Source organism: Vicugna pacos, chromosome 26, assembly GCF_048564905.1.
Source record: "Vicugna pacos chromosome 26, VicPac4, whole genome shotgun sequence".
Taxonomy (NCBI): Eukaryota; Metazoa; Chordata; class Mammalia; order Artiodactyla; family Camelidae; genus Vicugna; species Vicugna pacos.
Genome location: NC_133012.1, coordinates 18,064,564 through 18,076,786, shown reverse-complemented (window position 1 = coordinate 18,076,786; position 12,223 = coordinate 18,064,564). Strand labels below are relative to the sequence as shown.

The 12,223-nt window shown below is 35.8% G+C and overlaps 2 long non-coding RNA genes across 2 annotated transcripts in view; one reads left to right on the top strand and one right to left on the bottom strand.

Moving 5' to 3' along the window:
- Positions 1-12,223, bottom strand: part of LOC140689601 (uncharacterized) — a 108,856-nt gene that overhangs the window by 75,542 nt on the left and 21,091 nt on the right. The window lies entirely within an intron of this gene.
- Positions 8,694-11,890, top strand: LOC140689553 (uncharacterized). Its single transcript, XR_012064599.1, has 3 exons — positions 8,694-8,762; positions 10,219-10,277; positions 11,781-11,890. It is a non-coding gene; the product is annotated as an uncharacterized lncRNA (long non-coding RNA).

Genomic DNA, 12,223 nt, shown 5'->3' with positions numbered 1-12,223 from the left:
GAATCATTATTTCACTGTATTAACTTAAAATGTTCCTCCCATAACTATCAAAGCTAAACATACACCAAACCTATGATCCAGCACTCCTAGGCACATACATAGGAAAAGTAAGTGCATATGTCCAACAAAACACAGGAATTTTTACAGCAGCGTTGTTCATAATAGTCAAAAATCTAGAAACAACCCAAATGTCTGTCAATAGCAAAATGGGTAGACTGTGATGCTTTCATAAAATAGAACACTACAGAGTACTTAAAAATACTATTTGTATACACAACAAGGGTGAACAGCACAAATGTAATGAGAAGCTAAAGAAACCAGATACAAAATACTATTTCTTGTATATAATTTTGTTACTATGAGGGTCAAGAATAGAAAAGATTAATTTACAGAGATAGCGTTCAGAATTGTAATTTTCTCTGGAGGATGTAACAGGTATTAACTGTGAAGAGGCAAAAGATAAATTTCTGTAGTCTTATAAATGTATTTTAATTTGTGCTGAGGCTACATGGAAATATGGAATATATTTAATACATGTTAACCTAAAATATAATTAAAATATATTTTAAAAAATCACTGAGTTGCCTACTTCAGATTTGACTATTTTGTTTTGTTTATTCTCCTACAATTTCTCTTAAATCATGCCAGATTTCCTTTTATATCTGCACATATTGATCCCTCAGGTCCATATTTTACTATGGGGTCACAAAATAGACTGATGTGTTTATATCCCAATTTATTATTGCTATATGTTCAGTCACATGATGGAGAACTCAGCCAAGAGGAGCATAAAGTGTTTATTGCTTTTATTGGCATTACTGACCGTTACCTCTTTGAGGAAGAGCCAGCTATGGATCAAATGCCTTATCTTAGTGCAGATGCCTTAATGCAGAGCTGGTGGAAAATACATACTTTTATTACAACTGCCCAAATTTAAATAAGTAGGAACAGGCAACTTAAACAAGGAATTAAATGATGCTAGTTATCATAGGTTTTGACCTACCTCTTTAACAATGTATCTGACTTTATTTTATATCTGATGAATTATTAGGAATAATTAGTAAATACTGCAATGTTAGTAGATCCAAAGTCTGTCAGCAACAAAGAAAATTTAATTATTTAAAAACAACCACTTACATCTATAATTTTAAAATATTATGACAAAAATAACCAATAAAAACACAGTTCGAAGGCAAAGAAAGTTTAAAAATGCTATGTATGGAAGAATAAAAATTAGGAACAAATTTAACAATTTACATGCAGGACTTCTACAGGGACCAGAAAATGTTACTGAGACAAGTTAAAGAAAACCTAGATAAATAGAGGTTTGTAACACATTTATAGATTGAAAGATTCAGTATAGTAAAGATGTCATTTCTTCCAATTTGATCTATAGAGTGAATGAAATTCAACAAATACCCTAGCTAATTTTTTTAATTGACGGATACTAAAATTTACGTGAACACAAAGAGACAAGAATAGTCAAGACACTCTTGAATACAAACAAGATGGGAGAATTTACTCTACCCAGTATCAAGACTCAAAAGAAAGTCACAGCAGTTAAGACGGTGTGTTATACCTGCACTAGGATTAAAAAAAGAGAGATCAATTAAATACAATAGAGTCCACAGACAGTTCCATGTTTATATGTACACTTGATGTATGACAAAAGTGGCAGGATGGAAAAAGATGGTCTTTTCAATAAATGGTGCTGCATCAACTGGATATTTGTATGGAAAAGTATATTAAGTTTGATTCCTAACTCATAAACATACACAATAATTAATTCTAAGTATACTGAAAGCTAAAAATGAGAACTAATTTATGAAGCTTTTAGAAAATAATATAAGACATCAGGGCTTCAGAATAGGAAAAGATTTCTTAAATAGGACCAAAAAAACATGAACCTTAAAATAAAATATTGCTCAGTTGGACTGTAGTAACTTAATTTCTGTGCATCCAAAGGAATCATTGAGAGTGATAAAACCAGCCACAGGTGGGAGAAAATATTTGCAACACATATAAGCAACATAACTCCTACAAAGCAAAAAGAAAATGGCTGACAAACTAATGGAAAAAGCTTGAACAAACGTCTACAGAAGGGGATATTATAACTGACCAATAAACATATTTTTAACGTTTAACACCTCAAATTAAAACCACAGGAGATATCATTCATATACCCTCCAGACTCTCTAAAATTAAAAAATATGCAATAGCAAGTGTTGGATAGAGCAACAGGAATTCTAATACGCGGAAGCTGGGCCAGCAAATTGATTCAATTACTTTGGAAAAGAGTTGGCATTATACACTAAAGTTTCAAGAAATATATAATCCATACCCCTATAGCCCCAAAATTTCACTCCTAGAGAAATACCAAACTAAAATGTATCCTGGTAAATGTACTAGAATGTTCATGGCAGCACTATTGGTAGTGGCTAAAGACAACCCGAACACCCATCAAGAGTCCAAAGATACACAGATAGTGACATATCCTTCACAATAGAACACTACCCAGCAAAGAAAGCAAATGTATGCAATATTACAGATACGTCTCACAAAGGAGAATTTTGAGCAAAGAAGCCAGGCACATAGGATGTCATACTGTGATTTTTATATAATAAAGACCATTTATTTAAAAGTTCAAGGAAACAAGCAAAACTAAATCGTGTGTAGAAATGAATCCTTAGGTGGAAAACACTAATGAAGTGGGGTGGGGGCAGAAGAATTATAGCTAGAAAAGTCAGGATAGAAGTTATTACTGTAAGGAAGAAAAGTGGTGATGTGCAGAGGTACTGATGTGTAGGGGTTATGAGGATGCTTCAGGGAAAACTTTAGGAAGAACTTCCTGGCTGTGGGAAACACTTTAGTGTATTATGGGAAAGCCTTTAATGGGACAGAAACCCTTAAAAAGCAGCTGGAGAGCCTAGGCTCACATTATTCAAATTTTGGCCAGTGGTACAGCAGGATCTGAGAGCATGGAAGAAATGAAGAACTTCAGGTCCCACCCTAAACCTACTGAACGAGAAAGTATTAGTTTAACAGGATCTCCAAGTGATTGACACATTTTAATTCTAGAGAAGCCCTGGTGTAGGCAAACAAGAGAATAAATGGCTAAACAGAGCTGAGATAACAGCCATACAGAACGTCAGAAAAAAAATTTTAAAAAGAAAATTATAAATACAATCCACATGGGCCAGAAGAGGATGCAGGTCTGACTAAGCCCTGGAAAAGCACTGCATTGCCAAGTCCTGCCTACAATTTGAGTTGGAGCTGTAACCTAGACGTTACAGGAGGGCAGGAGGGATGTCAGGGCTCATCTCCATTGCCCTGAGCCTTGTATTGCAGAGGGACAGACAGACATTCACCAGATCACCATCTATATAGTTTCGGTTAATGGAAATGTGCCAGGTATCTGGGATTATCACAGTTACCAGCATTCCTGATTAGTTCTCATTATTATCAGCAGAGAATCATTTCTGGGATGTATCCATACAACAGCTGCCTGGTGCACCCCATGCAAATAAAATACCAACTAGTAATTGTATCTTTTGCATGCCTAGTCTCCTTTTGAATGAAAAGACCTCTTTTATATCATGAGTGGCATATGCCCATCCTTTTATAAGTGGCAAGTCCTCTCCTGAGACTTCCTACTCACTTTAGAGCAGATACATTTCTCAAATATCTTCTCTGCTTCTAAAATTGAACATATGAAATCAAAAATCTCAGCATCAGGGGAAAACATTTTTACTGGAAAGTGAAGGATGAAATAAGAAGCTACAAATACCTGTTACCAGGAGGAAAGTTTTCAAGTAAATTATTAATGAAGTACTGACATTTTATTTATAATTTATTTACTCTGCTTTTAAATGTAGATCTGGTAATAATTGCTAGTGTTTAATGTAGCAAAAATTTGTTCTTCACACTTTAAGATTTATGAAGGGTAGCCTTTTGTAAACATGTAAAATTGAAAACTGCCACTGAAATTACCTACGAATAATAAAAATTAAATAATTAGACTATTTAAACTTAGACTTTAAAACCTGTAGATTAAAAATTAGAAGCATTTTCTGGATAAATCTAAGTAATCATTGGTATTTAAGGTAACACAGCATGTACAGAGGAACTGACATTGGTTGCCCTTCATCAGCAAGTTATCACCCTAGTTGATTCAAAGATTTTTCGTGAAACCTAGTTATCTTCAGATACCGTAATCATTATTATGTTTAATCCAAATACAAGTTTTTAAGCATTTTAGGTGAAAATAATTTAAGTGATACAATGGAGTGGTAGAGTAAAAACAGAAAACAATAGTTTAATTTTTTTCAGGTTTTTGCACATCAAAACTTAAATGGAAGAAATCTTTAAGCATTTGCACAAAGCAGAAAAATATGGAAAGAGAGGTTAATGAGCTCACCTGCACAAGTTAGAACTGCTGTGTGACAGCTGTGAGTAGAAATGCAGTCTTATATGGAAAACCAGCAATATGTTTATTAAAAAAAAACTGTTAGACTTTTATAGTTTGCGGTAACTTGGGATAGTGGCTAGTACAGGTCAACACAGCCGTGCCATTTACTGATTGCTGACATCCATTCTGATTAATCCATGCCTGAGTGGTACTGGTTGGTAAAGACTCTAGCTCCGTGGGTTAATCACAGTCCATCCTCATTATTCGCAGATTCTATATTTACAAATTAGCTTACTCACTAAAATGTATTTGTAACCCCAGATTCAATACTCATGGTGATTTCTTGCTCAATCATAGACACGCACAGGGTGAAAAACGTTTTGAGTCCCCTGTTTCACATGTTTCCAGATGAGGTCAACGAAGCTACCTCTGCCTTCCCGTTTTCAGCCGTCACAGAAACGCCCAGAGCTGAGGACGGCAGGGGGCAGCACTGCGCAGGGTAGTGCGAGCCGGTCCAGCCCTGGAGCTACTCGGACCAGGGTTTGAAACCCTCTCTGGCACTTGTTAGTGGAGAGGCCTCAAGCAAGTCTCAATATTTCTGAACCTCGTTTTCTCTTTTATAAAATAGAATAGAAAATAATTCCAGGAACTAAGAAAAAAATAGAATGTACCAGGATGAGCTGTTTTAGGATTTAAGACTATAATCTATGTAAGTTCTATGTATTTATCTATGTATCTGTCACCTACCTATATCTATCTATCTATCTATCTATCTATCTATCATCTATCCATCCATCCATCCATCTATCCATACATCTATCTACTCCTCCTAGGAGCAGTGGATCAGCACTTGCTAATTCAGTGCTGGTGGCAACTTAACTGCCACAAATAATGAGAATCAACTGTATATAAACACATAAAATATGTATATTATTATATATGGTGACCTCTGTCACATTTAGTTTTGCTTATATATTACATATAATAATTTTTTACATATTATTATCCTTATTTACTTACAAATTTTCATACAAACTATGTATAAAACAAGACTAGATAAAATATGTATAACTTTATCCTACATATAATTATTCTCCAAAATTATGCTGAGTCATTCTTAAATAACATTCTTTCACATTAAAAATCAATAAAACTTTTGGGCTTTGTTTTTTGCTAATAATAATTTTTATAAGTTTAACTATTGCACCTTCCTCTTTCCTCCTCCCAAAATCTTGAAGGTGTGTACATTAGCTTGACTTCTAAAAAAAAAAAATCTCAAAATTGTGCTTCTCCAGTTGTTAGTCTGCAAGAATTTTTCTCTGCAATGCCCCATAATGCTCTATGATAGTCTTTACCAGAACCTAAGTCACAGGAGTGTTTTATTTAAAGTTGTTTATAACCAGCTTCCAAAAACACTGAATGCCAATTGCACTATACTTTGAAAAGAAGCTATTTGTCACTATAGATTTCTTATCAGATTTTGTTTGTTGCAGAGAAAAGGCCTTTTAGCTTACGTGAAAAATGACTTTTGATTTGATTTAGTGGCAATTTTTAATTTAGGTTTTCTAGTTTCATTTTCTTTTTCCTCTTCTCTAACCATATAAAAATGTCCCAATACTGCAAAATGTGCCTGTTTGATATAAACAAAAGCAAGCTCTAATGCAGTAAGAAGTTACGTGCATACTAAAATATGTAATTAGGATGCTTGTTTTTTCATTGAAGGACTCTTTATAAAAATAGATAAAATAAGAAAAGTCTAATTATTAGGCATTTCTAAATATTCACAAGTCTACATTACATGACTTTAACTACCTGTTTTGGAAGAGGTGTTCCCCTCCCGTGACTAAATTTTAAAGAAAAGAAGTTAGCTTTTAATCTTGGACAGCTAGTCAGTAAAATACTAAAATACAAGCAAAATTCTATAACAAAGAACTAATATGATATATATGGTCATTGCTGACTTTATGTCAGAACTTACAATCTTTTTCAAGTAAGTATTCAAACATGGCACAATACACTGAAAAAATCTTTTAAAATCTTTTCTGTTTATATAGATAGTGTTTTGCCTCTGGAAGCACTGTGGAAAACACACACACACCAAAAATACTGAGAAGTTTACCAAGGTTACAAAGTGGATCTGTGGTAGAACAAGGAACATAATTCAGATTTCATCCATCATGGTTGTATCTAATAAACTCTTAATTTCTGTTCATTTCCTAACATACAGTACTGTTTTATAGAGGGAAAAAAAGTATTTTACTTTTTTCCCCCCAGAAAGCTACTGGAATATAATATTCTTTGGGGATCAAGGCTTTTCACATTGCCCTTCTAAGAGACTAAATGAAAAATTATTGAGCTCATTAAAGATTAGAGGAAGAAAAAGAAAACTGGAATCAAGAATATAAGGACTTAAAAACATCATACAAAGGTTCATTTTTAAATTCACTAAGAACACTGAACATGTTTCTGAATATCACTGAAATGCTTTTTGTTCCAGCTATTAAAGCTGGATTCTACAAAATTGGATTTTACCCAAAACTCTATTTCCATGTAATAGCAGTAGAACTGGACCTGATATTTGTTTAAAAGAGAGGTAGATCTTTGTATATCACCCATTCACTGGTTATAGCCTTGCAACCCGAAAGTATATATAACAAAATGGTGCCAATCCCAGAAAGAAAAGGAGAGAGAAGAGGTTGCAGAAAATTGTCCTGTCCTGTCCTTGCACTGCTGACGTGACTGATCATATAGAGATGACCTTGTACTCTGTCCCTGTTTGCCTCCGAGGCCATTCAACCCAATTTTCACTTAGCCTCACCACCGACACAGTGCCTGTGTTAGTTATCTGTTGCTGTGTAACATGTTACCATGACTTAGCCTTTAGACAACCCCCATTTATTATCCCTGTGTTTCTATGGTCAGGAATCTGGACACCCACTTAGCTGTATTCCCTGCTTCAGCATCTCTTACAAGGTTACAGCTGCAGTGTCCACCAGGGCTGATGTCTCATCGGAGGCTCTACCACTTCCAAGTTTGCATGGGATTGATTTTTTTATAGTAGATATTTAAACTGTCAAGCTACCTATACTGGAGTTTTCATTTTATTAAACAGATAGGTCAAGTGGAAAAGAAGACAGTTCTCTATGGATCCAGTATTATTCCCCAAAATATACATCTTTGTGTAAATCATGTTTATGCTTTTTCTTCTGCCTGAGATAAACCTGCATATCATTCATTTTTATATGTCAAAATCCTGTCCATTCTTGTGCTCCTTGGATTTCTCTCTGATCACCCTAATCCAACATCCAGTGAGTCTTGTCTCTAAACCTCCAGATAAGACTCATATTGCTCCTGGGGTGTATCATATTTACTACTTTTTATGTATCCCTTTTACGATGCTGCTGGGTTATGAATGTCCCTCTACCAAAAACAATAGCTTTCTTACTCTTTCACTCACTAAGATACATTTAGTGTTTCCCTGAGCATTTTAGTTTTTCAGTAAATACCTACTGAATACAATTGCATTGTATTATTTTACATATTTCCCTTGTTAATGAAGCCTTTCTCAACATATGTTTAGTGTTTAATGTATTAATAGTTAAAGTTTTATTGTAAATAGATGATATTTGCTTCCAAAAAGCAGAGTTGGTATCTTTGACATCACATGCAATTTAATTAATAATGATTTAAGTTAAATTTATGGTGACGTTAGCATTTACTGATTAATAATACTGGAAATAAACTGAGAGCTCATTCTTCAAAATAGGTACCATAGCTTTACATACAGTTGATAATAAATAAATTGTGGTTTTTTAGCCTTGTCTTTCTATTTTACTTGTTATAAGTCTATGAGTTTAATTTCGACATATCTACATTCTTCAAAATAAGGGTTACATTTTGTATATGGCCACAGTAATTAAAGGCATTTGAAGTACCTTGACGGTCTTAAAGCATCAAAACCCTGAAACTTAGAATCGTAACTACATAAAGGCTGCAAGCTTTACTGTAAGACTCTGTAGGAAACTGGTGGACACTGGGATTCCCCAGTTATATTTCCATTTCAGGAAGAACCTGTTTCCCCAGTGGTTGGAAGTGCTGATGGGAGATGGCCCTTGGCTGTCAGCTCTCATTGGAGACTGCTTTTGTTGAAGGACACTGCTTCCCTCAAGTCATGGCTCCATGTAGGGCAAGCCAAACTAATGACTGACCAACAGTGGGGTACAAAGGACCTGCCTGCTCACCTCTTGGAGCAGCTCTGAAAGTTCATCTCAATTTCGCAACTCTTGGCAGATTTGACCAATTCTTTCAATGGAACTTCATGTCAGCTCTACCTCGGCCCAACCTTGCTTTCTAGGTAAGAAAGGAAGATAGGAAGGTATCCTTCCACACGAGTGCTAATCTCTAAATTATTCCTTGAAAAACACCTTGTTCGCTCATTTTCATCTCGGCGTCTGCTTCACAAGGAACTCAAGTTGCAACAAACATGAAAATGCTCTTGGTAGGAGACAGATTTCCACAAAGTGGTAATGATTATGATTCTTTGCTGTTTCTGCCTAGAGAAGTTTTTTCTCCCCCCAACTATTTGTACTACTGACATTATGGGTCAGATGAATAATTGTCCTTGGGGGCTGTCCTGTACGTTGTACAAAGTTGAGCAGAATGTTTGGCCTCTACCACTAGATGCCAGTAGCATATGCACACAAATACCCATACTCTCTGACAAAACTGTCTCCAGACATCGCCAGATATCCCCTGGGAGACCAATCACTGTCCTAAGAGCTAATTTCCTAATGAAAAGCAGTAGGAAAATAAAAAGCAACAGAAGGAAGTTGGTGTCACCCAGACAGTAGATAGTCAGGGGGTAGCAGTTGACAGTATATCAGGTAATAAGGCACAGACAGTAGATACCTGGCAAAGACCTCAATGAACACCTCCCCCCGACACCCTAGCCCTATTCCCCTCCCATCACTGGGTTAGCAAGTAAGAAACTAGGGATCAATGGATATTTTTCCTTTAATGCCTTATAATGGCTACTGAGTCTTCAATCATGCCAATGCTTGTAAGGTTCATTATTTATAGACGTCTAAAAGGTGTCAAATTCTCTACAGTCATTATGAAAAGTGAGATTCTTCAATTTTACAGAGAAGCTGTAAGTTTTAGTTTTAGTGCTGGTGTTTTTTTTTTCTTCCAAATTCTTTAAGTACCGATGTTCTTAAAGGATTTTCTGATCTGCTTTAAATGTCCTGGGTAACTAAGCAGTAGAGACACTTCCCCCACTTGCAATCCCTTCAATTGCATGGGAAGCCAAGATATGGAAATTCTGGAGAAGTTCCCCAACTCTTAAATTCTTCAGAATATATGAAAGCTGGAGTTGGCCAGAAAGGAAATCTACACTTGAGTCAAGGGGAGGATCCAAAGCATGTAGGGGCTAGCACGTAAAGAATACACAACTTCAAAAGAGAATGTATCTCTTTGTCCTTTGTAGGTATAGTATGTTTTCCTCTTATAAGCTGAAATATATTTAAGTAACTTCCCATCACCAAGTTTTTCAATCACCTCCACTTCTGTTCTTGTTACATGTTCCCATCTACTTAAGTTTTAAAAGTTTAAAAAGAGAAATGTTCTTCTCATGTATGTGTGTCTCATAAAAAAAGATTATATGCAAACCAACTGCAGAAGAAATAGCTGATTCTCAACACTATCTTTAGCCACTGTCTTTATTTTTGGATCTAAGATTTGTGTATTTTAAATTTATTTTCTGCTCACCAAGTTCACTTTTACATGTTTATTAATGTACCTTTGTATCACAGGGTTTAGCATTAGCAACTCTGTGGAATAAGAAGCAGAGAGAAACAGCCATGAAATACAGGTAATTTTTAATTTTATCAGGCAATTTCTTCCCATGAAGATTTTATAACTTTCTCATCTCTAATCAAATTCCCTGCGATAGGAATACATTCTAATTACAGCCGTCTGCTCCTAGTAGGGTATTCATCCCAGACCAATGTGTGTGAAACATTCTAATCCATTTTAAGTGTGTAATTTGTCTCCGCACTCAAATTCTACGCAAAGAGCAGCTGTATGTCATTGGAGACATTTCTTACACAATGAGGGCAAGAAAAGTTAAAACTGGGATTCACTCAGTGAAAACCAAAGAATTTCTTCTAATTAGGAAATATTAATCTAGGACATGCAGTAGGCAAAATGAATGACCATTTGGTCACATCGTGCTTAATAAAGTAGTTGAGCCTAGGAAAACCATTACCATCCCATTTTTTCATAGGCTATAAGTCCCTCCTTTCCTAAGACCCAAAGTAATAATTCATTCACCCAGCCATCCAATCACTTACTTATTCATACCACAAACATTGAATATTTTGGAGCCAGACACTGTGCTTGTGCTAAATAAAGTATAGAAGCCACTGAGATTGTTTTAAAAGTTCATAGACAGTGTAAAATAATTGCTACAGTTTTTAAGGTCATTTTTTCCTGATGTCTTGGGGGGGGGGAGGAATAATCTGTGGAACAGTCTATTTTGTCCCTACCACACATACGGGATGAAGTATATGCAGTATACAATTCCTTCCAGTTTGTATACTGCTCCGTAATTACATGAACTCAGAAATCTCAGATCCTGAGACATAAGGGATGATACATTCTATGACAGTTCTTTGTATTTCAAAGCCAGAATAAAACAGATCAAAATGGACATAGGGACTATAAAAGGAGAAAAAAAGGCACTATTCAAATTTCCGTAATCGGATGTGACTTTAAAGGAAAATGTAAAATACTAACTCAAATGTTAACGAATGGCCCCTAGAAGACAAGTGTACACACACACACACACACACACACACACACACAGTGCTGGGAGCCACCTCTTGTTAGGCTCTATATTTCTACTACATTTATAACTTCTACATCAAGTTACAATTGAATGCAGTATACTTTGAACAGCTGTTTCTCAGACTTTTATTACGAATAGCCCCTGCTGACATTGCCCTCATCTCTTCCACACCTTCGCTTCATTTCCACTTTCCCAAATTTCTATGATGGGGTGAAAGAGCACACTGAGAGGGGAGGAAAAAAATCCCTACGAAAGACAAAGAAATGCATTCAACTGACCCAGAGCAGATTGTTTCTTAAAAAGTATTGCAGCTAGCGTGCACACACACATACACACACACTCATGCCTCTCCTACCTAGGTGAGCACTAAGTTTCAGATTTCAGAACAAATGAGCCTATGTACACATCGATACCCATGTGCACCCAAACACGTAAAACAGAATTTATTTATTTTAGAAGAGTGAGAACAAAATGCTAACCAAAAAGACATCGTGTATTTTTGCAATTATTCTTTGTTAAATGCAGAACCAAGATAAAGCTCGGGTGACCAACAAAAAATTCTAGACCCAGAACCAGAGCACCTGGTGGCTACAGGTAACCTCACCGAAGTGGTTCAGCTATGGGAGAGCTGTATCCAGACGTCTGGATACAGAAATTTCCTCTCTGGTCCCCAGGTAGGCATACCCCCACCGATATCAAATGGGAGTTTGTCCTGGAAACAAGTTTGTCCTCAGAACTGCATCAATGGCATCAACGATGCTCATAGTAAGAGTGGATGACCCGCACTAAAAAAATGCTGTTCCTAAACACGCCATCATTGAAGTTCATCGCTGATTATTGCTTAGTAATACCTGGTCAGCCTTATTTCACTCTTTCTATTACAAGAGCATCTATTAAGAGATTCAGCCTGTAAACAGTTGACTCGGAGCTTACTTCAAATCAACAAGGCATAGGGGATATAAATAATG